At 38.2% G+C, this 24,741-nt stretch overlaps 1 protein-coding gene and 1 long non-coding RNA gene across 5 annotated transcripts in view; one reads left to right on the top strand and one right to left on the bottom strand.

The window, feature by feature from the left end:
• RAF1 (Raf-1 proto-oncogene, serine/threonine kinase) overlaps positions 1-24,741 on the top strand; it is an 84,022-nt gene that overhangs the window by 15,436 nt on the left and 43,845 nt on the right. The window contains exons 1-2 of one of the 4 annotated variants that reach the window (XM_032841487.1): positions 7,473-7,608; positions 8,247-8,339. The exons of 2 other annotated variants lie outside the window; for them this stretch is intronic. The gene's annotated coding sequence lies outside the window, so the exon portion shown is untranslated. Of the gene's footprint in view, positions 1-7,472; positions 7,609-8,246; positions 8,340-24,741 lie in introns of those variants that run through there. One more of the 4 variants, XM_032841489.1, reaches the window with a different exon arrangement.
• Positions 906-24,741, bottom strand: LOC116857438. The gene is made up of 3 exons (XR_004380754.1): positions 24,585-24,741; positions 24,090-24,091; positions 906-938 (listed from the first exon to the last, which is right to left on the bottom strand). It is a non-coding gene; the product is annotated as an uncharacterized LOC116857438 (long non-coding RNA).

Raw genomic sequence — 24,741 nt, 5'->3', positions numbered from 1 at the left:
CCCCATGCAGGCTCTGCAGAGGATCTCTGGGAATATGGAGGCACTTTGCAAAGAACAAATGAATAAGATAGTGTATAGTCAATGTTGTTCTAAGTAATGTGAGAGCTAAACAAGCTCTTTCACAGTTGATCTGTACTTTGGAACTTGGGGCTTAAGTTTTGAACACAGTATAACAGTGGTTAAGAGCTTAGGCTTTGAACTCAGGCTGGAGGTTTAAGGGATATTTAGAAGAGTTCCTGATTATTATAATCAATAGAACCACCATTGTTTGTATAACAGTTGTTAATGGGTAACATTTTCTGTCTCAGGCTAACACTGTGTGCTTTCCATATATTATTTAACCTTTACATGTTATAAAACATGCCAAATAGAGGACAAGAAATACAAGTAAATCTTAAATTTAGATGTCAGTAAATAAAAGGCTATTTAAAAATACAGGCACCTTAAAAAAAAAAAATCAGGCACCTTAGTATAATCAGGTCATTTATGCCAGATGTCTGGACTTTTAAAGCTCTTGCTGCCAGTTCCTCCTCCTCTCTTTTCAAAACAGGGAGAAACCCAGGGCAGCTAGATAAAATTTTAACAGAATTTTAACTCTAGAGTAGTACCCAGGTTATTTTGATGTATAGGAATTATTTTATATTGACCAATATTCAGAATTAGTCATGGTTCATAATTCAGCAGTGTTCTACTTACATGGAGATTTTTTTTTAAAGGTGATGTTTTTTTTTTTTTAAGATTTTATTTATTTATTTGACAGAGAGAGTTCACAAGTAGGCAGAGAGGCAAGCAGAGAGAGAGAGAGAGAGAGAGAGAGAGAGAGGAGGAAGCAGGCTCCCTGATAAGCAGAGAGCCTGATGCGGGACTTGATCCCAGGACCCTGAGAGCATCACCTGAGCGAAGGCAGAGGCTTAACCCACTGAGCCACCCAGGCGCCCCTTACATGGAGATTTTATCTAAGGTGCATTTATTGCCAGCTCTGGAGAGAACATTTTTGGAATGAAGGTAAAAAAGAATGACTTAAAAGAAATTTATATAATCTTCACTGTATTTGTATTAAATTCCTATCCATTTATTGAAGATTATGGGAACTTTCTAAATAACAGATTTTTTATATATTCTGTATTCTGTATTGTTTAAAGGATAAGAAGAAAGGCCAACTTAGAAAAAGCACTAGAAATATAGCTGCTGGGGCGCCTGGGTGGCTCAGTGGGTTGGGCCGCTGCCTTCGGCTCAGGTCATGATCTCAGGGTCCTGGGATCGAGCCCCGCGTCAGGCTCTCTGCTCAGGAGGGAGCCTGCTTCCTCCTCTCTCTCTGCCTGCCTCTCTGCCTGATTTGTGATCTCTCTCTGTCAAATAAATAAATAAAATCTTTAAAAAAAAAAAAAAAGAAATATAGCTGCTCTGAGATAATTTAAAGGAAATCACTAATTATTTAGAAATGAAGTAAAAATCTTTTAAATATGAAGAATAATTTAAATTGCCTGTGTTAATATAAGGCATGGTATGTATTTTCCTGTCTTCACATACTGGTCTTATCCATTCCTTATAAACAATATTTATTTCAAAGTAGTATTATAGTAATAACATTAAAAGTTATTTTATTTTTTATTTTTTAAAAGGTTTTATTTGAGAGACAAAGAGCATGAATTGGGGGGAAGAGCAGAAAGGAGGGAGAAGCAGGCTCCCTGGCAGGGAGCCCATGAGACTCAATCGCAGGACCTAGAGATTATGACCTGAGCCAAAGGCAGATGCTTAACCTACTGAGCCACCCAGGTGCCCCTGAGAATATTTTATTTTTTAAATCAGTGTGTTGTAATAGAACTGGAATTTACAGTCTGAGGGTTTGAAAGTTTTTTGTTTTCTTTTAAATTGTGACAAAGCCTTTTGAATTTTACAGTTTCTTCTAAAAAAGAAATAGGAATGGTACCTGCTTTAGCCTGTCTAATTTTCACAATCCTGGGAGGTAATGGAGAGGAGAGCTGAATAAACTGAAGCAAGTCAAGTTGTAAATTCTCTTGACTGAAGTATACTTTCTGAAATCAGTCTCAAGCATAGAGAATGCATTGCTACATTCTCAGAAATTAGCTTTTAGGTAGATTGCTAAAGAAGTTCTTAAAACCTTATCTTAAGACACCAGCATGCTGGCTGCGTTAGGTATGTTTGCTCTACCACTTTAATATTTTTAAGTAAAATGTAAGACAGTATTTGAAGAAGAACTAAAAAATGAGATTTTTCAGAATGTCTGATTATAGAAGAAAATTTAAAATGTGGATGAAGTATTTACATTGTGTGTGTGCTCCGTGTGTGTGTTCTCCTCCTCAGAAAGGCAATAGAAAGATTTATTTGGCAGGTTGGCTTGGCTAAGGTAGGGAGAGGGTAAAACAAAGCTTTAACCCTGAGTTTGCCGAACTGCTTCTTGACTCTTCTAGGCAGAAGATTTAGGACTTTTTGACTGCTTTTTTTCTTTTTTAAGATTTTATTTATTTATTTGAGATGAGAGCGACAGTGAGCATGAACTCGGCAGGAGGGGGGTGGGAGGGTGATTTGTACAGAGGAAGGAGGGAGAAGGGGACCCCGCACTGATCAGAGAGCCCAACTGCATCCCAGGACCCTGTGATCATAACCTGAGCCGAAGGCAGATGCTTAACTGACTGAGCCACCCAGGTGCTCAGACTTTAGATTCTTATGTACTGAATTCCTGAAAAGCTTCCTGTTTTAATCAGGATTGTTTAAATTGGTTTTTCTTCCCATGGTTCAAATGAATCTAACCCCATCTTTCAGGAAAGGAGCTGTGATAAGATAATGAGAAGTGTTCAATGAGTGTTCCAGTTCAATCTCCAGAAGTTGGTAGAGTAGCATTTCCAGATACACGTTTATGCCTCAGATTAGGCTTTAAGGTGGGAGATGGACCTTGAAGCAGAGGACTCAAATCACTTGAAATTATACCCCGAGTACTGGTAGTTAAATTTTTGTAATTGTAGTCTTTTCAGATTTGACTTGTCCTGAGGCTACTTAAAAGTACTTTGTATGTTTTGCTCCTTAATAATCTTGTGCCTTAAACATAGCCTTGTTTTCAAAACATTTTTTATACCATCTGCTAAACCCAAAATGCAAAAATAATGAGACCCTCCCAGGGCTTTTGAAGTTTGTTTTCTAACTTAATGTTTTATCAATCTGGCACTTTTTATTCATTTTTGGAAATACCTCTGAATGCATCAGTTCACTGAAACTATTGCTGGAGCTGGGCCACAGGGTGAGAAGGCTGAAATGAATGTGTTGAGTTTAAAATTAAAATACTTTTATCACAACCTGGTATTCTCCTGGATTATGAGCATCAGAATAAATTGTACAAGTTTTTTTTCTTTCTCTTTCTTTCTTTTTTTTTTTTTTTAAGATTTTATTTATTTTTTTTGACCGAGAGAGAGAGACAGTGAGAGAAGGAATACAAGCAGGAGGAGTGGGAGAGGAAGAAGCAGGCTCCCCTCTAAGCAGAGAGCCGGATGCTGGGCTAGGTCCTGGGATCATGACCTGAGCCAAAGGCAGACGCTTAACGACTGAACCACCCAGGTGACCCACAAGTGTTTTTTCCTAAGATCACTTCTCGGCAGTTTATTAGGAATTGTACTAGGAAATAATTTGATTTCTTTAAAAATTTTCACAAACATAGTATGGCCCCTATATTTACTACCCTCTTACTTTGATCCTTAACATGTTTACATACCAGAGTGTAACCTGCTGTAACCGGTTTCTTAGCTACATGGTGCTTTGTGTAGATTGCATAGGGATTGTGGGAACAGTTCTCAGAACTCTGCAGACTCTCTGGAAATATAGTACAGCTTTTTGCCTTCGCCAGTAGAGCTGAAGAAGAGCGGTTGAATGGTAAGTGCTATGCTCTTAATAGCCATTTAATTTCTTGCCTGAGGTCAGAAGTGCAATATTATGGAGAGAACTTATACCTTGCTTTACCAAACGTTTATATGTTTAAAAAGTTAATTAATCTTATTTCTAGAAAGTGTAAGGAGATGAAAATTACTTCCTTTTGTCTTCAGGGCTTTCTGCTTACCATATAGTAGAAAGCTCATTGGTTATAACTGGTGTGTGTTTATGGAAACCCTCAGGAATGTATTCCTGATTTTATTTTATTTTATTCTATTTTTAAAGATTTTATTTATTTGAGAGAGCGAGTGCACAAGAGAGCACTAGTGGTGTGAGGGGCAGGGTGCAAATCAGGCTTTCCGCTGAGCAGGGAGCCTGATGTGTGACTTGATCCCAGGACTCTCTGGGAGACCTGAGTCGAAGGCAGCTGCTTAATCGACTGAGCCACACAGGTGCCCCTGTATTCCTGATTTTTAAAAAAATGGGGTTTTACTATAAAAGTTAAGTTTTTCTTAACATGCCTGTATTTTTTAATTATTGAAGGAGTTTGAGAATTTATGTTGAGCTATAGAAATCAGCTGATTAGCTCTTGCTGATAAAACTTTTGACATTCAATAGTCCATTGTTTTTATTCACAGAGAAATTGATTTTATCCTTTTACTAAAATGAAAAAATATTCTTAGGACTTTTGTTATGGCCTATGGTATTTGAACCATAGCAAATACAGAGAAAGTAATGACTACTGTCTGATTATAGAATCATTTGCAAGCATGATGTGAAAATGTATCAGCTTCCCCAAAATTTAGCTTTTACATGTTCTGGAAATTGTTGTTTTTTTCTCCTTAATTGTACTGAATGTCTGGTTAGTTTTGTGGTTGACAACATCTGTATATGAAGAACTTGTTAAATTAGCATCCAAGAACCTAAACTATAACTAGCATTGTATGGTTATGCTTAAGAAAGCATTCTTTTTTTGGGACATGTACCCAGTTTATTTGGGTATTACTGTATTTTCTTTAAGCTGAACTCTTTCCACTTCCACACCTGAAATCCTTCTCTTTCTAGACATTCTTTTGCATTCTACGTGATCTTATGCATATTTAAAAACAGAGTTCTACATTTCTTTAGTAGGAGCACTGTGGTTTAAAACCACTTTTTATTTTCAGCGTGTTTTTTTTTTAAGATTTTATTTATTTATTTGACAGACAGAGGTGTAGGCAGAGAGGCCCGCAGAGAGAGAGAGGAGGAAGCAGGCTCCCTGCGGAGGAGAGAGCCTGATGTGGGGCTGTATCCCAGGACCCTGGGATCATGACCCGAGCTGAAGGCAGAGCCTTTAACCCACTGAGCCACCCAGGCTCCCCTCAGCGGTATTTCTTTTAAAGATTTTATTTATTTATTTGACACACAGAGAGAGGTCACAAGTAGGCAGAGAGGCAGGCAGAGACAGAGAGGGAAGCAGGCTACCTGCTGAGCAGAGTCCGATTTGGGGCTCCATCTCAGGACCTGAGATCATGATCTGAGCCCAAAGCAGAGGCTTCACTCACTGAACCACTCAGGCACCCTTCAGCGGTATGTTTTTAGGCAAATTGGATATGTGTGTGTAGGTGAAAATGTTTATTCTATGTGCCAGTGTAGGTGAACAGGGATGGTGCTTGGTTTTATTTTTAAAATAAAACAACTGTGAAGAGAAATGCCAAACAACACTAGTAAATCAAACTTTAGTTTTAACTCCAGCATTGTAAAATTCCGTAATGACTTCAGTTGGGTGTTAATAGCTGGTTTTTGTCTGTTTGAAATCTGTATGATGAGCTCTCACATGACTTCAGCTGACTGCCAGTCAACGGTTGCATTGTGCATATTCTACAGTTGCAGAATTCCACAGTTGTCAGTGTTCTAGTCTTAGAGTGTAGCCCCTTAGCATACTGTGATGCATAATGAGTGCACTGATGATTTGTTAGCACTCAGCACTCATTGGACTCAGTTGCCAGCATTTGTTATTTAGGAAATGTCTTAAGGACCTGCTGCTATATGCCAGACACTGTTTTTGTTTTTAAGATTTTATTTATTTCAGAGAGAGAGAGAACAAGGGAGAGTGAGCATGAGTGGGGGGAGAGGCAGAGGGAGAAGCAGACACCCTGCTGAGCAGGGATCCTGATGTGGGGCTCAATCCTGGGACCCTGGGATCATGATCTGAACCAAAGGCAGACGCTGAGCCAGCTGAGCCACCCAGGCACCTCAGTGCCACTGTTAAAGGTGATGGGGTTATAAGGGTGAACTGAATGTAGCTTCTTGGAGCATGCAATCTATAGGAGAGGCAAATGTTAGTTATTGGGTAGGCAGATAACTAATATGATTTCAAAGTATTCTATTAAGTGGCATAAAATATTGTGAAAACTATAAAGCTGAGCAAAGTGAGGAATGATAGGGAGGGGCAGAATATACTTGGAAAGGAGATGGTTGAGGATAGTTTATTTGGAAAGCTAAGGAAGCATGTTCCATATTAGAAAATTTAGTATTTGTTAGGTTATCATGACTGGAATCATGGTAAGATGTTAAAGTTAGAAAAGTCAATGAAGTTCCTATCATTGAACTCCATATTCTACAGAGTATGTAACTTGAGGTCCAAAAGGGTAGTGACTTACTTATGGTCTAGGTTGCCTAGTTTAGATTTAAACTCATTTAAGGCAAAATTATGTAACTTTTTAAAGGTTTTATCTTTAATTGAAACAAAGAACATCTTCCTCAGAGTTATGTGGATTAAATGAAATAGTGGACAAAGTCCTATATGTATGCTCAGGGCCTAACTCATGGTAGTTGCTTGGAAGATGCTGGGTTTTGGTTCTCTTTATCTGTCAAGTCTTTTTTATTATGTCTCATATTTTACTTTTTGGAAATTTTATTTCCCTGGTCCTCATAACAGATGTGTTCCAGAGAAGCAACTGAATAAGAAAACTTCTGGTATCATGACCCCTGCCTGCTCAATAGGGCTTTTGTCTTCCTAGGATCATCCTCTGAGATTTGCTAGAAAACAGAGCCACAAGGGCTTAAGAAGACCTATGTTACCTGCTTGATTTGTCATGGGTGGGTGTTGTAGGAACAGTGTTAATGTTTGAGAAGCTTGAAGTATTACCTGAATTTTGGTTGTACCATTTTTTAAGATTTTATTCATTTATTAGAGAGGGAGCATACATGTACAAGCATGAGGAGGGGGAGGGGCTGAAGGAGAGCGGGAAAAGCAGACTCCCCACTGAGCAGGGATCCTGAGATCATAACCTGAGCACATGTGCTTAACCAACTGAGCCACCCAGGCGCCCCTTGGTTGTACCATTTAAGAATATGCCCAGTAGGCAAATTTGAGGATATTTCTCTAAATTCCCTCCTTTAATCCCTTGATTTCGATAATTGTTACCCGCAAACTACTAAAGTAGACACTTACTTATTTCTGTCATTCCCCCCAGCCCATGGTAACTATCCCATATTTTTCTCTGAGGAACTGTCAACCCTTATTCCCTATTATATAGCCATTCAGTTTTGTTTGTTTGTTTGTTTGTTTTAAGATTTATTCATTTGAGAGTCTGTGCACATGAGTGAGAAGAGGAGCAGAGGGAGAGAATCTCAAGGCAGACTCCCTGCTGAGCCTGGTGAGGGACTCATCTCATGACCCATGGGATCGTCACCTGAGCTGAAACCAGGAGTCAGACGGATGCTTTAACTTACTGAGACACTCAGGTACCCCACAGCCATTCAGTTTTAATGACATTGATCTCATTCTTAGCTTTAGGGGAGAGTTTGATTAGCTTAAAGCAGTCAGTAAAGCCCAACCATTTGGACATAATGATTTGCTCACAGTGACTCACTGAAGGTCAATGAGATGTGAAGTCATGTTTGGGGGTTCCTTATTCCAGAGATCTTCCTTGATAAATGCTACTTACCTCCTAGACTGAGGTGAGAATGCATGTAGCTCTCAGAATCTACTTGTAGTCACTAGTACTTAAGGCTTAGGATTGGGGATTGCTAGCCTTAGAACAAAACAAACACCAAGGAAGGCAGAGAGAAGAAAGCAGAAGAAACCAGATCTTTAGTGGTATCATTGGACCAAGCTTTCCTGAAGCCGTTCTATCGTTGGTCTTGTTAGTTAAATGACCCAGTAAGTTATTTTTATTTATGCTGTTTGAGTTGGGTTTTCTGTTACTTGCAACCTCAAAACTTTTAAATAATAGTACTCAGCTTACCACTAAGCTACCTATAATTCACTTCAAATATCTGGGAGCCTGTACTTAGGAAAATCAATTCAAAGAGTAAGCTGCTAGGTGAATTAAATTTGTCATCAAGTACTGGTTGAGTTGCTCATCCATTCATTTATTCAGTGTATGTTGGAGCACCTGCTCTGACAGACCCCATGCAAGGTGAAGGAGCTGAAGATTGGTTCCTGCCCTCAGGGAACTTACAGTTTAGAGGAGGCAAGTAATAGTTAATTAAGTAATAGTCAAGTAATGGTTAAGTGTCTTTCTTCTTGAAATAAGCTTTTCCCCACATTGTTTCCATTGCCTTTGTTTCAGAATGCACTGCTCTGTCTCATTTGTATCTCTTTATTATAATATTTCTACCTTACAGTAGAATATATAGTTTTACTATAGTTAAGTAATAGGAATGTATCTCCTACCTCATTTGTTAGTCTCTCTAGAAGTATAATGGGTAAATATACTTGAGCTGTTAAAAACTGTGGTACTGGTATATAAAATAGTAAGTCAGAAATGAGTAAAGGAAGAGCTGTTCAGAGGGTTTCTAATTGCTGCTGCTACTTTTCCTAGCGGTACTCGATTCCTTATGGATCATGCATTGCTTTCAAGTGTCTATAGCAGCTAAGGATGTGCCCCAGAAAGAAGTAAATGTGCACATGCGCAAGATTCTATATTCAGTTTCTGGGAGTTCTTGAATTCACTAAAACTCCCAGAGATTGAACTTTCAGAAGTTAAAACTCTCAGAGGTCTCAAGTTAACCTCCATACCTGTCACTAAATGATGCTCTAGTTTTTAAGCTTGCTAGTGAGCATAATATACCACCCCAAACTAAGTTCAGCTTCCCTGAAAAATTTGTAATATAAGAGGTGCACAATTTTTGCGTACTTTCAGAGTGCTATGTACTAGACGCTAATCTGGGTACTTTACATACTTTATCTTATTCTTCACTGTGATTTGGTACTGTTTGTCTTATTACTGTTTTAATTTTATAGCTGAGGAACCTGAGACCCAGGTAGTTTAAAATAAGTTGCCCAAGTTTAGATAAGCCTGTAGTGAAGTTGGATTTCAAACCCAGTACCTTTCCTCTTTCCATTAACTGTTCTGCTTCTTAAGTAATTGATAGAAAGTGCTTAGTTTGGTCCCAGAATGTAGTAAGCAGTCAAATTGTTGCTGCTTGTTATTCATTTATTTAGCAGATCTTTTTCTTTTTCTTTCTTTCTTTTTTTTTTTACTTCTTATGGATAGAAATGTTATTTTCTTAGGACTGTTAGATGCAAGGAACAGTATCCTTTTCAAACTAGATTAAATAGAATAGTGAATTTTGTAGGTGGATACTGTGGTTTGGGGCAAGAAAAGTTGCAGGATGTATGAGTAGAGTCAGGAAATAGCTCAGAAACCCAGATGGCCACCTGAGATATTGCAAACCTGCCTCTTTGTTAGGTGACAGCTTTATTGAGATATCACATACCATGCAATTCACCCATTTAAAGTATATAATTGATTGTATTTTGGGGGTGTATTAACAGAGTTGTGTAACCATCACCACAGTCAAATTTAGAACATTTCCATCACTCGCATAAAGAAACCCCTTAGCTATAACCCTCCAAATCTCTATCTCCCGAGCCCTAATCGACTTCTTGTCTTTATGTGCTTATCTGTTCTGAACTTTTATATGAATGGAATCATGTATTATGGATTTTTATGATCGACTTACATCATCATCCATGTTGAGGCATGTATCAGTATTTCATTCCTTTTAATGATTAAGTAATATTGCATCACTTGGATATCCCTTCCTCTTGTTGATTGGGTGTTTTTTGCTATTAGGAACAGTGCTGCTGTCTAAGGTTCTAATAACCTACTAGTGCAACCTAAAAGCCTATAATTCTAGTCTGTAGGAAAGAGAGAAGCCTGATGTTTTTTATTGCTCTGGGCAGTCTTTTGGAAGAGAAAAGAATAATTTTTATTAGGTTTATTTGGAAATATTGGAAGTAGCAGGTGGATACTTAAAAAAAATTTTTTTTTTAAACATTTGGAGTCCCCAGGGATTGCAAGATTCTAAGCTAGGAGTGGAACTTATATAGTCCTATCCACCTCAATTATAAGATGAAGCCACAAAGTCCAGGGAGGTATATGGGTTTCCCATGTGCCTCTAAATTTAGTATCTGTGATTTTAATATTTTTTTGATATGTAATAATCAACATGCTATTAATGACAGTAGGTTTAGGCAACTGTAAATGTTCTTTCTTTTTTTTTTTACTTTTTTATGGTAAAATATACGTAACGTAAATTTACTGCCTTAATTATTTTTATGTGTATAGTTCAGTGACATTAAGTACATACATACTCTGCAACCATCCACCACTGTCTACCTCCAGAATTTTTTCATCATTGCAGACTGAAACTCTGCATTCATTGAACTCCCCAGTACTACCTACCCTTGCTGCCCCGGCAACTACAATTCTTTTTATTTCTATGAATTTGACTAGGTATGTAATACAAGTGGTATCATACAATATTTATTTTTATTTTATTTACTTATTACCATTAATTTTTTATTATATTATTAATGTGGGGTTTGAACCCATGACCCTGAGATCAAGAGTTGCATGTATTAGTACTTCATTTCTTTTTTATGACTAAGTAATAGTCCATTGTTTGGACGAACTACATTTTATTTTTCCATTTATGAGTCTGTGAACACTTGAATTGTTTTTTGTTTTGTTTTGAACGCTTGAATTGTTTCCAGCTTTGGCTTTTAGGAATAATGTTGTTATGAACATGGGAGTGTGTATATTTTTTTGAGGCCCTGCTTTTAATTCTTGTGATTCTATTCAGAAGTAGACTTGTTGAATCATAGAGTAATTCTATTTTTAATTTTTTGAGGAACTGCCATACTGTTTGCCTTAGTGGCTGCAAATTTTACATTCCTACCAGCAGTGCTGCATAGAGGGTTCCAAGCCCTCCACACCCTTGCCAAGACTTCTTTTTTTCTGGGTACTAGCTTTCTGGGTAATAGCTATTCTAATAGGTATGAAGTGGTATCTTGTGGTTTTGATTTGCATTTGCATTTCTCTAATAATTAGTGATGTTGAGCATCTTTTTATATTCTTTTTGGCTGTTTCCGTATCTTCTTTGACAAAATGTCTATTCAAATTCTTGGCCAGATTTTAAAATTTTGTTGTCTTTTAAATTATTGATTGTAGGAATTCTATATTCTCTAGAATATTCATATTATATATGTAAATCCCTTGTCAGATATATTATTTGCAAATATCTTCTCCCATTCTTAGGGTTGTCTTTCACTTTCTTTATGGTGTCTTTTGATGCACAGAAGTTTTTAATTTTGATGAAGTCCAGTTTATTTTTTCTTTTGTTGCTTGTAGTTTTGGTGGTATATCTTAAGAAGCCACTGCCAAATCCAAGATCATGAAGATTTACTCCTGTGTTTCTTTCTAAGTGTTTTATAGTTTCAGAGTTTTAGCTCTTACCTTTAGGTCTTGAACCATTGGGTTAATTTTTGTATATGCTGTGAAGTAGGGCCCCACCTTTATTCTTTCGCAGGTGGATACCCAGTTGCTGCGACATTGAGTTATCTGGCACCTTTCTCAGTTCTGTTCCACTTACCTGTATGTCTATTCTGACAACACCACACTTGATTATGGTAGCTTGATAATAAGTTTTGAAATTGAAGTGTGACTCCTTTAACTTTGTTCTTCTTTTTCAGGATTGTTTTGGCTATCCTGGGTCCCTTAAGTTTCCATTTGAATTTTATGGTCAGCTTGTCAATTTTTTTTCTTTTTAAGATTTTATTATCTTAAAAGAGACGGTGAGAGAGAGGGAACACAAGCAGGGGGAGGGGCAGTGGGAGAGGGAGAAGCAGGCCTTCCCCTGAGCGGGAAGCTGGATGTGGGGCTCTGTCCCAGGACCGTGGGATCATGACTGCAGCCGAAGGATAAGCGCTTAATGACTGAGCCACCCAGGTGCCCCAGCTTGTCAATTTTTATGAAGAAGTGTATTCTGGTAGGAATTGTGTTGAATCTGTAGATAAGTTTGGAGAATATTGCCATCTCACCAGTAAACTGGCTTTACTGTTATGGACCTACATGGACCAACTGAGTTTACATGTTTTCATTTCAAAGGACAATTCTGTCTAGTCTCTCCATTTCTTTTTCTTTTTCTTTGTTTTTTTTTAAAGATTTTATTTATTTGACAGATAGAGATCACAAGCAGACTGAGAGGTAGGCAGAGAGAGAGGTGGAAGCAGGCTCCCCACTGAGCAGAGAGCGGGATGCGGGGCTCGATCCCAGGACCCTGGGATCATGACCTGAGCCAAAGGCAGAGGCTTTAACCCACTGAGCCACCCAGGCACCCCTAGTCTCTCAATTTCATATCAAGTCCCACCTTGGATCCTTGCTGCATTCAGTTGTAGTGGGACCTAGAGGGACAGAATCATGAATATGAAAATATAAACATAGCTGCTCTGGGTTTATTCCTATGGGTGAAGGAAGGAAGTTCTCAAAAGAGGAGTGTGGGTTTGAGAAACAGCATAGAGTTGTCCAGCACAGTTTTCACTAATGGAGGCAGTAATTCAGGGTAGAAAGGCTCTGGAACACTTGGAAAGTATAGTAGAATAGAGCCTTGCAGTACATCCAGGGTTGAGGCAGGAGGAACAATAGAAGCCAGCAAAACAGATAGCTCTTAAGAGAGAGAATTGGAGACAGAAGAAACCCCTGGAAGTGCAGTATAATGGAAGTCTGTCTATGTCTTTAAATTTTCTTTTTTTCTTTCTTAAAAAAAAAAAAAATTTTCTTTCTTTCTTCCTTTCTTTCTTTCTTTCTTTCTTTCTTTCTTTCTTTCTTTCTTTCTTGAAGTATAATTGGCACACAATGGTACATTATTTTCTGGTGTATAACATAGTGATAATATGTCATGCTATGTTCACCACAAGTGTAGCTACCATCTATCTCCATACAATGCTATTATAATGCCATTGACTGTATTCCCTATGCTATACCTTTTATCCTCATGAATTACTCATTCCATAACTGGAAAGAAAGGCTCTTCAGGAGGAAAGCAGAAGGAGCATTAGGCTGAGAAAAGCTCAAGATTTCATTGCTAGGATTTTATTGATGACCAGACTTGTTAAAACCCTGACTGATAAGTAATGGCAAAGTACAAGTTCATTTATTTAAAGAACATATTGCCTGTATTAGACCAAAATGTTCAACATAACTACCCATCAGAGAAATGCAAACCTAAACCACAGTGAGAGGGGTGCCTGGGTGGCTTAGTTTGTTAAGTGTCTGCCTTCAGCTTAGGTTATGATCCCAGGACACTGGAATTGAGTCCCGTATTGGTCTCTCTGCTCAGCGGGACTCTTGGTTCTTCCTCTCCCTCTGCCCCTACCACCTGGGCTCATGTGTGCGCATACGCACGTTTGCGCTCTTTTCTTTCTCTCAAATGAATAAATAAAATCTTTCAAAAAAAAAAAAAAACCCTCATTGTGAGATTATCACCTCATAGCCGTCAGGATGGCTGTTATCAAAAAGATATGATTTGGGGTGCCTCGGTGGCTCATTCGTTAAGTGTCTGACTTCAGCTTAGGTCATGATCCCAGAGTTCTGAGATCAAGCCCTACATTGGGCTCTCTGCTCAGTGGGAAGCCTGCTTCTACCTCTCTCACTCCCTCTGCTTGTGTTCCCTCTCTTGCTGTGCCTCTCTGTCAAATAAATAAAATCTAAAAAAAAAGATGTGATTTAACAAGTGCAGGCGAGGATGTGGAGAAAAGGGAGCCCTCATACTTTGTTGGTGGGAATGTAAATTGGAATAGCTACTATGGAAAATAGTATGGAGGTTCTTTAGAAAATTAAAGATTGAACTACTAAATGATTCAGCAGTACCACTTCTGGGTATTTATGGGAAGAGAATGAAAACACTAATTTGGAAAGATATGCACCCCTATGTTCATTGCAGCATTATTTACACAATAGCCAAGATAATGGAAGCAACCTAAGTGTCCATCAGTAGATGAATAGATAAGGAAGATGTGGCATGTGCATGTGCGCCCACACACAGAGGTATTATATTACTCAGCCATAAAAAGGAATGAAATGTTGCCATTTGTGATAACATGGATGGACCTAAAGGGTGTTATGATAAGTAAAATAGGTCGGGCAGAGAAAGACAAATACCATATGATTTCACTTACATGTGGAATCTAAAAAGCAAAACAAATGAACAAACAGAAATAGATTCATAAATATAAAGAACAAACTGATGGTTTCTGGAGGGGAGAAGAGTGGGGGAATGGACCAAATAGATGAAAGGGATTAAGAGGTACAAACTTCCAGTTATAAATAAGACATGGGATGTAATGTATAGGGAATATAGTTAGTAATATTGTAAAAACTATAGATTCATAATGTATATAAATTATGAATTACTATGTTGTATACCTGAAATTAATATGATATTTCAAATATACTTCAATAAACAAAATATATATTGCCTTTGCTAGGCTAGTGTTTTACCCACTTTAGTTATTCCTGTACTACCTTCCTTTTCCTAGAACAGAGAATCATCTATAATGTTACTTACTTAATATTTTATTTTAAATAGCTCATGTTTAAAAATTAAGTACATTTATGGTACATTCCTTTTTGTTTTTTAAGATTTATTTATTTGACAGACATAGATACAAGTAGGGAGAGAGGCAGGCGCAGAGAGAGAGAGAGAGAGAGGAGGAAGCAGGCTCTCCACAGAGCAGAGTGCCCAATGCGGAGCTTGATCCCAGGACCCTGAGATATGACCTGAGCCAAAAGCAGAGGCTTTAACCCACTGAGTCACCCAGGCGCCCCAGTACATTTATTTCTTAAAGGAAACTTTAAAACACTACCATATATAGAAAACCCATATAGGCATTCCTGCCGCAATTGTGATAAATGTTCCTGAAAGCTCTTGGTCTCTGTATTGAGTTAGCATTGTTTTCAGAATGGCATGCATGCTTTCACCTGTACCCAGCATTTTGTCAAATCATTTACATTTTGTCAAATCATAACACCAAAAATAACAGGGCTTGTAGGTAAAATGAGGACACACCACCTAACATCTATTCAATTTAAGACTCCTAGTATAAATGTAAATTCTAACAAATATTAGCATAGTTCAAAAAACAGTTTAAATTCTTAATAAACATATACCATAGTAAATACAGTATTTTTTTTTTTTTTTTAAAGAATTTTAACTTAAAAAGGTGAAAGTAGTTTGGCGCTGTTGAGTTACAGAGTTAAGGGTTGAATGATATCATCCTGAGCAAAGAGGCAAAGAAGGTGGAAGTTTCTTTGCTGGAGATGTGGTGATGTATTGAGGGTGAATGGATGTGACTCAGTGTCGCATATTGATTTCTTTTCGCAAAAATGGGGAGAAACGTGTTAAAAGCACTTTTCCAAAGACATAGTCAAAATGAACCCAGAAGAAGCTGCTAGGAGAATATGAATCACACGTAGTACTAGATAAAAGAAACAACAGTGTTAATTTTTAGTTAGATAAATGGTCTGTCAGTGGCTTTGAGTTGGAAATCCTTTTAAAATTTTTTTGTTAAAAAAATTAGGAAGTGCTAAAGAAGTATTAAAGATACCAAACTAGGGGCGCCTGGGTGGCTCAGTGGGTTAAAGCCTCTGCCTTCAACTCAGGTCATGATCCCAGGGTCCTGGGATTGAGCCCCACATCGGGCTCTCTGCTCAGCAGGGAGCCTGCTTCCCCCTTCCTTTCTGTCTGCCTCTCTGTCTACTTGTGATCTGTCAAACAAATAAATAAAATCTAAAAAAAATAAAGATACCAAACTGAGACTTTTTCCTTATCATGATCTTTATCTGTTCTGTCATATCCACATGTTTCCTAAAATAATTTATAAACTGTGAATAATAATATAGGTCATGCTTTGGGAAACCCTGTGCTGTTAAGACCCTTTTATTCATGTTGTTCAACTACCTAGAGTATCTTAAGACCCAGCACAGGTCTCACTACCTCCTCCATAAGAGTGTACTTAGGGGCGCCTGGGTGGCTCAGTCGTTGAGCGGCTGCCTTTGGTTCAGGTCATGATCCCAGGGTCCTGGGATGGAGTCCCACATCAGGCTCCCTGCTCAGCAGAGAGCGTGCTTCTCCCTCTCTCTCTGCCTGCTGCTCTGCCTACTTGTGCTCTCTATCTCTTTAAATAAATAAATAAAATCTTAAAAAAAAAAAAAAGAGTGTGCTTAAAGGGATATAGGATCATGTAAAACTTTAAAAATGTGAACTTTTCCCCTACTTTTTCTCTGTCAATTCTCTGAAGAAAAGAAAAAAAGCCATCATATGGATGAGAGCTGCTGGTGGTAGTTTGAGCTTGCTAATCATGTAATGGCTTCTTCTTCTTCTTCTTCTTTTTTTTTTTTTTTAAAGATTTTATTTATTTGAGAGTGAGTGAGTGAGCTTGGGGTGGGGGTAGGGGCAGAGGGAGAGGGAAAGACAGATAACCTGCTGAGCAGGGAGCCTGACAAGGAGGGGGGAGGGGAGCGCTCCGTCTCAAGACCCTGACATCATGACCTGAGCTGAAGGCAGATGGTTAACTGACTGAGCTATTCAGGTGCCCTGTAATTATGGCTTCTTGTCCCTGATACACAGTTGTTATCTAGGGATTTCCTCCTCCACTGACCTCCTGGGGATTCCATGCTTCTTTCCTTTGTGGATGCCATTTCCTAGATCTCAACTTTTTCTCTTTGTTGATTTACTATTACTTATCTAACAAATTCCTTGAGAAAAGGATCATGAAGAGTAAACATTTTGTAATTTTGAATATCTGAAAATAGCTTTCTTTTATTGATAGTTTGGCTGGTTATTTTAACTTAGAGATAATTTTCCTTTAGAATTTAGAAGGCTTTGTTACATTATGTCTTCCAGTGTTGGGAAATTTGCAGCCATTCTTTTTTTCCTTTTTAAAAAGCTTTTAGGGTACCTGGGTGGCTCAGTCAGTTAAGTGTCTGCCTTCGCCTCAGGTCAGGATCCCAGGGTCCTAGGATCGAATCTCACATCAGGCTCCCAGGCTTGGTGGGGAGTCTGTTGCTCCATCTGCCCCTCTCAACTCTTCATGTGCACATCCACACATTCTTCTCTCTCTCTCTCTTTCTCTCTCGCAAAAATAAACACAATTAAAAAAAATAAGTAAAAGGTTTTATTTTTTAAGTAATCTCTACACCCAGCATGCGGCTTGAAACCCATGACCCCAAGATCAAGAGACATGTGTTCCACTGACTGAGTCAGCTAGGCTCCCCTGAAGCCTTTCTTATTCCTGATCCTTAGTTGTTTTTTTTTTCCTCTAGAAGTTCATAGATCTTCTGGTCTCCCATTGTAAAGTTTAATGTGCAAGGCATTTGATCAGCTCAATTTAGATAACTCCAGTTAATCTGATAGCTCAAGTCATTTAGTTGTGGGTTTTTTCTCTGTTGTGTTTTGGTCTTTTTCACACATGTTAGAGGCTTTCCTGAAATGTCTGGTAGTCCTTAGTAGCCTGTATTTTTATTTATTTTTATTTTTATTTTATTTTTATTTTTTAAAGATTTTATTTATTTATTTGACAGACAGAGATCACAAGTAGGCAGAGAGGCAGGCAGAGAGAGAGAGAGGAGGAAGCAGGCTCCCCGCTAAGCAGAGAGCCCATGTGGGGCTCAATTCCAGGACCTTGGGATCATCACCTGAGCCGAAGGCAGAGGCTTTAACCCACTGAGCCACCCAGGTGCCCCTGTATTTTTATTTTTAAAAGGATAGGATTAAACAGCTGATTGAAATCTTTGAGGGCAGTGGGTTATGCGTGTTGTCTTTGAGTTTCATTGTAAGGTAGGGGAACTCATTTCAGTTTCATTGGACCTTGTTGCCCAGCTATGGAGGAAGCTCTTGGTCTCTGTATTGAGTTAGCATTGTTTTCAGAATGGCATGCATGCTTTCACCTGTACCCAGCATCTCCCACTCTAGAGAACTTCCCTTTTACCTTTTCCAGGAATAAACCCGTCTTATTAGAAGGGTTTCAGAGAGCTCTTTGGGGACTAGGCTGTTGAGTTCTACTTTTCTTTGAAGGAGTATAAAAAAAGTACTAAATAATCTCACTCAACACTTAACTTGTTGATGGAAAGCTGACCTAGTATGAAATTCTTACAAATATTTCACTTACTGATACTAGTTTTATCAGTCTTTATCTTTACCCTTTCTAAACTTTTAGAAGCTTTTGTCACTTCTAAGAAGTTGATGTAGCATCACAACTGTCCTTTTCCAGGTTAAACCTCCCCTGATGAAAAAAAAATTGATACGACAAAATAGTGGCCAATTCCTTCAGAAAATAAACTTAGCTTAAAAACAAAGTCACTCAAGGCCAGTTTTCAAATACTAAAAATATGACAGTAGCAGCACTCATGCCATTCTTTTTTACTTAGTAATTCCATTCCTAGGGTGTTAGACAAAATACCTATGTATGTGAAAGTGTTTATTTCAAGTTCACAGTTAGGACAAATAAGGTACACTATTGTTTGTAAGATGGGTTCTGTTTTCAGAGATATTAAAATTTGAAAAAATATGTGACTTAAGAATAGTAAGAATTATATCCAACACAATGGAGTTTCATTACAGAAATGATTATCAAATATTTAAAATTAGATTGGAAAGAGAATAATGTAGCATAGGATTTGGATAAAAAATGCAGTTGTGCATATATATGGACAAGGATTAAGGCCATTACTAGCTCCAAGGCACCATTGCTAAATAGTAAAAGGTCCATAGCTCATATAGCAGGACTGCCTCCTTTGTATGAATAAGGAGAATCCCTTTCCTCTAGGCTGATGCTGAGTACCAGGCACATTGCTTAGCAAGTGAAGTATGGGCTGAATTTCTACCCTCTCTCATTTCCTATGGTGTGTATCCTTAGGTAAGGCAGAAGCTTTATCATTTACTATGTGAAAGGCACACCGGACAATTTTCATAACAACTCATTGAAGTAAGTATTATTTTCTTTTACAGTTAATTCTTCAGCTCAGGCATCTTCTTTTAATTATGAACCTACTGCTTGTGTAGTTAATTCGCAGTGTAGCAGCTGGAGTAGTTGTTTAGCACCTAAGACAGATGGTGTGCCTTCTCTGCTCAGAACCTTTCAGTGGCTTCGCATTTCACCCAGTAAAAGTGAAGTCCTTACTGAGACCTATAAGGTAGTATGTTATCTGCATTGTCCCCCATCCCTTCAACTGTAGTTTGACTTCACTGAATTTTAGGATATCTTTGCTCTTCTTCGTACACAGGACACTTCTGCTTTACGGTTTTCTGTGGCTGTTCCCTGTACCCTGAATGTTCTTCCAGCTGTCTGCAAATCAACCTCCCTGACTTCCAAGTCTTGGCTTAGCTGTTACCTCCTCATTGAGGCCTACTCTGACCATTATAAATTGCAGCTTGCCTCTATTCTCCCAGCAATGATTATAACCCATTATTATATTATCTAATTTATTTTACTATGTGTCTCTCTGATGGATGATATACTTCTAATACCAGGGATCTTTGTGGCTCATTCACTGAGTTAACCTAAGCTACTAGAGAAGCACCTGGGTATGTAGTGGGTGTTCAGTAATGTTTATTGCATGAATGGTTGAGTAAAAATGGTGTGGGAGAAGTTAAGCATTTTGACAAAGTCCACACAGCTAATAAAAGGTGGTAGATTTTGAACTGATATTTATATGTGTTAGGATGAGTAAGATTATGGAAAACTTTTTTATTTTCCCTGTCCAAATTTAATTTTTATTGTAAAAATAAAGATAAGTTACCAGAGTAGAAGGAAAAAGCCAGCCATCAGGAAGCTAGAGCAGGCAGCCACAAGGTTGAAATCTGGCGCCTCATCTGAGGAAGAGCTTGTCTTACAAATGAACTGATCTTATCTGCCTTAAGAACAAAGAATGATGGTGTGATAAAGTCCTGGTAAATGTTGTGAGTTTGACCTTAGATATTTTGTGAATACTCTTGGCTCGCTCTGTAACCTTAGACAATTTCATTTAACCTTTTTGGTCCTTCAAAATCAGGATAATAGTTTCTCTCAGAGTTGTTGGGATGATTAAATGATATGGTATATAAAGAACTGATACTACGTACTTATTGAAATGTAAAGAGCTACGTATTATACATAATGCTGTATGTTCTTAATAGTGTTGTACACACTGAAATGTAAAGAACTCAATAGCTATTAACCAGTATCATCATTATCTTTATTGTTGCTGCTTATTTGCTATAGAATTTTTAGAAATTTTAGAAATATTTGATGTGTGTATCTTGTTACCTAGTGAGTTTTGGCATGTGGCAAAGTAGAGAGCAAACTAATACTGTTGTTACTGTTCAGATAACTATAACAGGCCTTGTTAAATATGTGTGTTTTTCATGAATGCTTGTTTTTGGTTCTAATTTTATGTTACATCTCATAAATAGCCATTGTTTCCTTAATTTACATAAATTTTAGATTCTCTAACTACCATCCATTGGTTTTGAAGTCTTAGTTGAGTAATTCCTGTGGGTCAGGTGTCCTGCTAAGTTCTGGGAGAACAGAGAAAGCATGTACTCTATCTTTAAGGAGTTTACAGGTGGGTAGGGAGGCAGACATGTAAATAAGTATAATATAAGAGGGGAAGTGCTATTAACATTGATTTAAATAATATGACTATGAAAAAAAGTAGGGAGTAGTAAATTCTTTATGATTAGGGAGTAAAGAAGGGAGGCTTTATGAGGGAGAATTTCCGGTGCTTGCCCTAAAGAATATTAAGGACCAAAGCCTCAATAGAGGCTTTGAGAATAAAATTCTTGTGAAGGGCTGTCCTCAAAGACTTCTGGAAACCATCTTTATACATTTTAAGATTTTCATACTGTACAAGGACTGCAATCTCTGAAACAATCCAGAAGAGACTTTTTTTTTAAAGTTGCAAGATTGTAAATAAGTATAATCTTTGTTGTATGTGCTCTGGAGAAGGATTTAAATCTTTTTTTTTTTTTTTTAAGATTATTTATTTATTTATTTGACAGACAGAGATCACAAGTAGGCAGAGAGAGAGGAAGGGAAGCAGGCTCCCTGCTGAGCAGAGAGCCCGATTTGGGGCTCGATCCCAGGACCCTGGGACCATGACCCAAGCCAAAGGCAGAGGCTTTAACCACTGAGCCACCCAGGTGCCCCTGGAGAAGGATTTAAATTGGGGATGCAGTCTACAGTAAATTCAGTGAAATAGTTAACACCACACTCTCATTTGGTGTTTTCTTTGAAAGGTGGAAAAAAACATCATCTCAGTAGGCAGGAAACGGAAGGCCTCATGACAACAAAGATCATTATAAGAAGTGATAAATGAGAATGTAGAGGAAGGGCTAATTTTAGAGAGAGATGAATATTAGAAATTCAATAATTTGGGGGCACCTGGGTGGCTCAGTGGGTTAAGCCTCTGCCTTCTGCTCAGGTCATGATCTCAGGGTCCTGGGATCGAGCCCCGCATCGGGCTCTCTGCTCAGCGGGGAGCCTGCTCCCCCCCCCCCCGCTCTCTCTGCCTACCTCTCTGCCTACTTGTGATCTCTCTCTGTCTTATAAATAAAATCTTTAAAAAAAAATTCAGTAATTTAGTAAAAGACTATATAGTGTAAGAACCATGGGTATATACCTTCCATGCCTTAAAAATGGCATATTAGGGGCACCTGAGTGGCTCAGTGGGTTAAACCTCTGCCTTCGGCTCAGGTCATGATCTCAGGGTCCTGGGATTGAGCCCCACATTGGGCTCTTGGCTCAGCAGAGGGTCTGCTTCCCCCTCTCTCTGTCTTCTGCTCTGCCTATTTGTGATCTCTCTCTCTCTGTCAAATAAATAAAATCTTAAAAAAAAAAAAGGCGTATTATTGGGGTGCCTGAGTGGCTCAGTTGATTAAGTGCCTGATTCTTGGTTTCCACTGAGATTGTGATCTCAGGGTTGTGAAATTGAGCCCCGTATTGGGCTCCACACTGGACATGTAGCCTGCTTGGGATTCTCTTTCTCCCTGTCCTGTTCCCCTCCCTAAAAAAATGGCATATTGCTAAAAAGTTAGTTAACCATGTACCCAGTCAGCATTGGAGAATGGTCTCAGTGTATCCATTGAAGTGGATATCTTCACAGTAAATTTGAGTGATAAAGCCATAAAATGACTGAAAGTGAGAAAAGAATGAAAATTTAATATACTAAGTTTTTTTGAGTACACATAGCAATGAAGTACATGAAAACAGGAAGAATTACGTAAAGTAGGAAAGCTATTTCTTTTTTTTTTTTTTAAGATTTTATTTATTTCACAGAGAGAGAGAGATCACAAGTAGGCAGAGAAGCAGGCAGAGAGGAGGAAGCAGGCAGACAGAGGGGGAAGCAGGCTCCCTGCTGAGCAGAGAGCCAGACGTGGGGCTCCATCCCAGGACCCCGAGATCATGATCTGAGCTGAAGGCAGAGGCTTAAACCACTGAGCCACCCAGGTGCCCCAGGAAAGCTATTTCTAAATGTAAGATAGTATTAGCACACACATAGTTCATTGGGAGGGCTAAGAAGGACACTTTAAGATTAGATGGCTCCTTTAAAAAGTGATCATTCATTCAAGGGTAGGAAGATGTATTTTGTGGGTTAATGCATTTAGAGAAATTGATTTAAGTTGGTGTAGGGATTCTGGGCTTTCAAACTTAGTGGTCCACACTAAACAGTACTTAAAAAAAAATTTTTTTTATTGAAGTAATCACCACACCTACGTGGGGCTCGAATTTACAGCCCCAAGGTCAGGAGTTGCCTGCTTCTCTGAGCCAGGCAAGCACCCCAAAATCTATGTTTTTATAATGTGCGTGTACCTGAATCAAAGATTTCTCAAAACAGTACTTATCTGTACTATGTGTGATACATTCTGTTCTTATTTTTGAAGAAAGCTGGTCATAACTCACCAAAATGATTTCCTGACGACTAATGAAACATACCCCATAGTTTGAAAAAGTACTGAGTTACAGTCTAGGGGGAAAAAAAAAAAGCCTTGAGTTTTTGAAGTCTCTTCTCTGAAGAATCTGGCTGTAAAGGTACTGATCTTGGGGTGCCTCGCAGGCTCAGTTGATTTTGGGGTTGTGGGTTCAAGCCCCACGTTGGGTGTACAGATTACTTAAAGTCCTTAAAAAAAAAAAAAAAGATACTGATTCTGTCCCTTTTTGAAACCATATTGGTGCTATTTTAGTTACACCACAAAGAAGGTCCAGGCTGTTTCACCAAGCAAGTGTTTAAGGTCAGGGAACTTCTGTGATAAAAAAGCTGCTATTCTGTACATATGAAGAAAGTTATCTGAAAAAACATTTTTTTAAATCATTGGACAGAAATAAGCTTTTGAAATTAGGTTCCATATAAACTCTTTGTTACCAAAGTTATCTTCAAATGGTGTACTTAAATCCTCTTTTAAACAACATACTTTTAGTAAGAGTTGAAAAATTTGCGTAAATACCAAGAAATGCATTATGAACAATTTTATCTTTTTTTGTGTTTTACTTTTGACACTAAACATGTATAGTCCTTTTTTTTTTTTTTTTTTTAATTTATTTGTCTTGGAGAGGGACAGGGAGAGAGAATCTCTAGCAGACACCCTGTTGCGTGAGGATCCTGATGTGGGGCTCAGTCCCATGACCCTGAGATCATGACCCAAGTCAGAATGAAGAGTTGGACACTCAACCAACTGATCCACCCAGGTGCCCTTATAGTCCTTTAAAGTATTTTTAAAAATTTATTGCTGACAAGATAACATGACATTGGCCTCATTCTCACATTATGGAGAATAACTTACCATTTTAACAGTGAAACTGGATCTTTTTCCCCCCCTTAAATGTAAAAGTATATAAACTACTCCCAGTTCTTTTTTTTTTTTTTTTTTTTAAAGCTTTTGTTTATTTATTTGACAGACACCACTAAAGGGAGAACGAGCCAAGCAGGGGGAGTAGCCCCCAGAGAGGGAGAAGAAGGCTCTCCACTGAGCAGGGAGCCTGTTGTGGGACTCGAACCCAGGACTCTGGGATCATGACCTGAGTCAAAGGCAGACGCTTAATGACTGAGCCACCCAGGGACCCCTAAAATACTCCTTATTTAAAACTTAAAAGTTTTCTTTTTAAAAAGCTTTCTTGGGCAAAACAAAGTAGGATTTTAAATAACTTTTCATAGTGTTTTTCCTAGAAAAAGTCTGGTTAAATTCTTTTTATTTTTAAAAATATTTAATTGAAGTGTAATTGACATAGAATATATTAGTTTCAGGTGTTATAGTGTAGTGAATGGACATTTATATTCATTACAAAATGTTTACCATGGTAAGTGTAGTTACCACCTGTCACCGAAGTTATTACAGCATTATTGACTGTATTCCCTAATGCTGTACTTTTCTTTCCTGTGACTTATTTATTTTATAACAGTTTTTACCTCTTAATGCCTTTCACCTGTGTGGCCCATTCTACCACTCCCCTTCCCCTCTGGAAATGACCAGTTTGTTTTCTGTATATAGAATCTGTTCCTGTTTTTGTTTTGTTTTTTAGAGTCCATGTTTAAGTGAAATTGTACAGTATATGTC

The sequence above is a fragment of the Lontra canadensis genome, unplaced genomic scaffold, assembly GCF_010015895.1.
Source record: "Lontra canadensis isolate GAN:19392208 unplaced genomic scaffold, GSC_riverotter_1.0 scaffold124, whole genome shotgun sequence".
Classification (NCBI taxonomy): domain Eukaryota; kingdom Metazoa; phylum Chordata; class Mammalia; order Carnivora; family Mustelidae; genus Lontra; species Lontra canadensis.
Note: the sequence above shows the minus strand (reverse complement) of the source record. Positions and strands in the feature narration are given on the sequence as shown.